This window comes from Corvus brachyrhynchos, unplaced genomic scaffold, assembly GCF_000691975.1.
Source record: "Corvus brachyrhynchos isolate BGI_N302 unplaced genomic scaffold, ASM69197v1 scaffold52, whole genome shotgun sequence".
Taxonomy (NCBI): domain Eukaryota; kingdom Metazoa; phylum Chordata; class Aves; order Passeriformes; family Corvidae; genus Corvus; species Corvus brachyrhynchos.
The window spans coordinates 1,342,306-1,347,768 of record NW_008237221.1 but is presented as its reverse complement, the minus strand read 5'-3'; the positions used below and the strand labels follow the sequence as shown (position 1 = coordinate 1,347,768).

The following is a 5,463-nucleotide window of genomic DNA, read 5'->3' as shown; positions in this document are numbered from 1 at the left end:
AGAGACAGAGACACAGAGGGAGAGAGAGAGAGAGAGAGAGAGAGAGAGAAAGGAGAAAAAAAAAAAAAAAAAAAAAAAAAAAAAAAAAAAAAAAAAAAAAAAAAAAAAAAAAAAAAAAAAAAAAAAAAAAAAAAAAAAGAGGAAAAAAAAAAAAAAGAAAAGAAAAACCTAAAAGAGTAAAAAAAGAAAAAAATACATATTTTTAAAAGAGAGCACGGATTAAGACTTAAAAATAATAATAATAAAATAATAATAATTAAGTAGGACAGTCCAAAGTAGACTTTAAGGGAAACAAAGACCCCTGGAAGTTCTGTTCTGTTTAGTTTATAAATATATATATATTTTTATTTGTTCTTTTGTTTTGTTTGTTGGTTGTTTTTTTTTTTTTTTTCCTCCTCTCCTGGATATTTATTTCTTTGGTATTTTGAATAGATGTTTTAAATGATATGAACCGGACCTTCAAGAGCCTTAAATAGTTTCTTTGATAATTTATTATCATGTGAACTGTACTCACAGGGGAAAAAATTATTTTGTGAGGCCAAGTAAAACTGCGCAGAGTCTATTTTTCTACATGTCACGTGTGTCCTGACTTTCAGAAAGCAAAATTCTGTACTTTCCCATCTCTCCATTACATTGCTCCTTCATTTCAGCAGCCCTAAAAAACAAGCAAACAAACAAACAAACAAACACACACAAAAAAGACAAACTTCATGGGGGTCCGTAAATTATATTTTTATACACAGAATTGTAAATTAGATTTTTTTGAGAGATCAATACTTAACTGAATCACATTTCGTTTTTTGAAATAGTGTAAAATATGAGAATATATTATTTTAATTTAAATAGTTTCAAATGTAACATCATTTCCTGTATTGTTTTCCATGTTTTGCGTTGTAAAAACACCATTTGGCCATGTTCATGGAAGTCAAGACTGTTACACAAACTTTTTATTTGCAAAAACCGTAAGAAACTTTGTTATTTTTAACTTCAGAAAAAGTTTATTAGAAAATAATATTTTTTAAAAAGCGCACATGGCGGCAATTCTGTGACGATGGAGATGGTAGTTTGTACAGAGGGGGGAAAAGGATGTTTTGCATTAATAAATTGAGAAATAACTGCTGTAAATTTACTAAAATGTATTTTTGAATATTTTGTAATAGTTTTAATAGTTTTATAGAAATAAAATGTGCCATGCACAGTTTGGTTAGTATATAATAACTAAGAGTTCCTGGTGCATCCCATTTTTTTTTTCCTTTTTGCTTATTGGTTTAGGAATTATGATGCCTAAATGAGTGCCCGTTATTTTATTTAGATGTGTTGCTTATAACATTTAATTTTGGTACTTTAATTAAGGAAATGAATCCATCACATCTGTGCATAACCTGGAATCTCTTGTACTGACAGTAGAACCTCACTTATTTGCACGAGCGACCGGCAGACGGGTTTTCCTTTGCCAGAGCCCTGGCTCCCCATCCGCGCTCAGGTGATGCTCCTCTCTTCCAGCTCCAGCACCGGCTCCATGTCCACTTCCCAGTCTGGTCTGGAGACTGTGGATGGCTCTTAAAATTGATTTCTGAGGACGTTAAAGCAAGTTTTCCCTTTGAAGCACGTTAATGTGAAGGCAGGCAGCTGTCTTCACCTTGGGACAACACCGGGATTTCAGTGGGCTTCAATTTGGGTGCCCAGAAGATGGAAACCTGAGGGAGAGACATTGACTTTGGTGAGTTAGAGGGATTCATGTGGCTGATGCTGGAAGAAGGAGATGGCCACCAGATTTCACTGGCCACTTTGAATAACAGCACAGGGCTTGGGGCCACTGAGAACAGACCAAACGCCCTTTGCAAAACAAACAAAAGGATAAAGATTTGTTCATTTATCCTGAGAGACATTCCTTAGCTGTAACGCAGGAGTCCGTCCCAAGCCACCCATGGGTGAATGTGCTGGAGATGTGTTTTAGGAGCTGAGTGGTGCGGCCAGCGCTGCGTCCCCTGCCTGGTCCCAGCCCCAACCCACCCCAAGGGGATCATCCTTGATAGGTGCTGATCAGTGAGGTTCTGCTGCACCGTGTGCTCCTCCATGGAGGGTTTCCAGGATCCCTTTAAAAATTTTGCAAAACATTGTGTGTGCATGTGTGTGCGCGTCTGCGACGGGACCGTGCTGGAAGGGAGCTTGCCTTGAATGTCTTCTCACCTTTTCTTTGGTTTCCATTACTCACCAGTCTAGGATGTTCATCCACCAGGCCTTTTGCTCCAGAGAAACAGCCATGTTCTCTGCCGGGATGGACGGCAGCTCCAAGGCCTCCCGGAATGCCCCTGCCTGGGGCCATCTCCAGAGAGTGTAGACAGTGCTCTTCCACGCTGAAATCCTAGGAGTTTCTGGAGCACTGTCAGGAGCTGATGGCCGAGCCCCATGCATGAGCACTGCTGTGTCAAGCCCCAACAGATGGATGTGGTCTCTTCTTCCTGTCAACCTCTAGTCCAGGCCCACTTCCAGCCTCCAAAGATTGGACATGGCCAGGCTGATGAGACTTCGGAGTGACCACAGCGTACTGCAGCGCCAGGAGAGGAACCAAGCCACCCCATGCCCACCCGACATGAGGCATCATGGGGGACTGTGGACTGCCTGGTGGGTGCTGAGGGCTTGCTGCCCACCCCAGCTCGGACTCTGCCACCTCCCTGTCTTTGGGATGTGCTGGGGGCTGCAAACCCAGCTGATTTGGGGCATGTGAGAATGTGATCGTGGAACAAATGAGTCTCTGCTGTAAGAGTTTGGCCTTAGTACAGCAGTGTCTGGGTGTCTGAGCTCTCTTACCATGTCTCTGAGAGGTGGTTGATGTTTTTTAAGGCCTTTGCACTCAAAGAAATGACCGTGTTGGAAGGTCCCTTCTCCAGAGGTTGGGTGGTGGAGGTGTTTAGGGATATCAATGATCAAACTTAAAGCCACTGGCGTGAGGGCTTTCAGTCAAAATCACAACTGAGATGTAAAAGAGCCATCAGACCAGATCCCACGCTTGTGTCAGGGCAAGGCATGTGCCTGGATGGGACCACACCAGACATTGCCTCATTTAATCTTCACCCAAAGGCCGAGATGAGCTCAGAGCTTTGTGGTGTGAGAGAAGCTAAGATGCTCTTACGCCAGGATCAGCCTGTTTCACCGAGCAGAGAAATGCTGTGCCATGTTCTCCGTTGCACTTATTCCAAGCAGCTTCATGTCCTCCTCTCATCATGTCTGTATTTCACCTCTCCCTCTGGCGCCTCTCGTCAGGATCACCCCTCAGTGGTGTGTTAGAAGTGCTTCCTTAGATGGGCCAATCCAACCCATAGCTACAGCTCTTATATGAAGGATGTACTGCCATAACCTTGTGCAAAACATCTAGGAGATGTCACTGTCCATTTTCAGGGTCCAAGTATGGCAATAGTTTGTATAAAATGTACACATAGTGGTGGCTACAGAATAGTTTATGACTAAATACGTATCTATTACTGTCAAAATAATGTATAAGAATGTACTTGAAGCTATTATCCTTGTGCTCTGTTGTCTGAATAATTAAAGAAATTACAGAGACTTCCTGAAATGTCTGATATGTGATGGCATTCCTATCTCACACTCTCTGAGGATTTTACCCTGATGACATTGAAACGCAGAGTGGGGATCCTGTGGGATTTGGTATTGGACTCTTCAAACATGTCAGGAATTGTGCTGGTGCCGCTTCATGTGGTGGTCACAACATCCCTCTCCTCCCACCTACAGCCACGTAGACAGTCTGTCATTTACCTGTGAAATACTGCATGGCTTTGCAAAGCTAACTCATTTGGAAGGGTTCTGCGGGGAGGCCAGAGGTGCCCTGAAGGGCAGCCCAGCAGCAGCCGCCTGTCCTCTCCACCTCCCTCACCCAAGCGAATGTGAGAAATGACCCTAATGGGACTGGGAGTAGTTTGTGTTTACCTGACCAATAGTTCAAGCAGTGCCCTGGTGCTCAGACACCAGGGAAACCCTCCAAAGGGAAGCTTGGGTGGGCCAGTAAAAGAGGATCACATCCACAGTGCAACTAAAATCCAAGCCAAGCACTGGGGTGAACCAGGTCTTTCACAGCCAAGTAGCTGTGCTGTGCCTCAGCCAGCAGCTCTTTGTGCCCTCACATGGGAAAGGTTGCCTAGCTGGATGGTTAGACATATATATGCACATATATGTATACAGATAAAATATTATTATCCTGATATTAGGAGCTCAGCATATCCTATCAGGATATAAACATGTTTACATTGGCCCTCCTGAGCATTTCACGTCACGCCGAGGCTGAGCAGATGTAAATCAGCCTGGTTGGGTGATAATTGGGCAGCAGTTTTGCAGCCCCAGTACAGCATCTATTTCAATTACAGGGGGAAGGAAACCAGAAAGAGCATTTTATCTTACTCATTACTGCAATCCATAAGGGACCACTGAATTTCTTAAGCTTTTGAAATTCTCTCTTCAGCAGTTTCTACCTAAAACTAGTTCAAACTTAACTGGAAAAAAAGGTCAATTTTCCATGTACAGAGCCCATCAGAGCTTTCAAAGGAGCAGTGTTAATGTGATCCTTGGCCTCTGCAGGCTGAAAGGGAAAAAATCATCTTTAAAAAATGCATCTTTACAAGCGATGGGGCTGTCTCAGATTTGATAGGAGGTCTGTTTGTGCCAAGATTGTTAAATATAATTTTTAATGCTTTGCATTTGGGGTGTTTAGGCTTACATATTTAAGTAATTTTGGTTTTCAGGGATAAAAAATAGTGAATAAATCCAGGAAAATACGAGTTTAATGGTCTTGTCCTGGTTCCAGTGAAATCAAGAGTGGCATCCAGAGGTGATCTGGGTGCACAGGCAATTGTGCACCTTAAAGCTGAGTGCAGGATCCTTTATAACTTCTTTTCCTTTCATTTTTAAGTGAGAGCAAGACATCTCTTCAGACAAATATTGCTGCAAATCAGGAGTGAAACCACAAGGTCAGGAAATCTTTTTGGGGTAAAAATATTTGTTTTGATGTCCTGTGTCCTAAATGTGAAATAAATATTAGATTTGCTCAGTTCGGTGTGAACAAATGTCCATTTGTATTACTGTGGAGGAGAGGTGACAAGGGATGCTCTGTGTGGCGTGACTGTGGAGGGTTCCTTGGCCACCAAACTCACATCTGGCTGCTGCCCAAGGGCAGGAGGGCTTGGACATGGACAGGGGAGCAGGGATGCTGTGAGAAGACCATGCAGATCTGCCCAGCTCGCTGGACTCTGGGAATGGCACAGGGACCCCTTCTTCTTCACCCCATCTCTGGGGCAGAGCTTGCCTTGGACCAGACCCCTGGGACACCAGGATGCCCCCTTGAAAAGGGGATGTACTCACAGGAAAATATCCTTGGGAATGCTGTATCATTCCAAGTTTTGAGTCTTTTGGTGGCATTCGCTGCAAGGGAGTGGATGCTACGTCTGTGTGCAA

General features: G+C 43.3%; 1 long non-coding RNA gene across 1 annotated transcript; it reads left to right on the top strand.

Annotated features, from left to right (window-relative positions):
- The first annotated feature begins 185 nt into the window (after positions 1 to 185).
- LOC108445365 lies at positions 186 to 3,569 on the top strand. The gene is made up of 2 exons (XR_001860186.1): positions 186 to 1,720; positions 2,219 to 3,569. It is a non-coding gene; the product is annotated as an uncharacterized LOC108445365 (long non-coding RNA).
- The last annotated feature ends 1,894 nt before the right edge of the window (positions 3,570 to 5,463 follow it).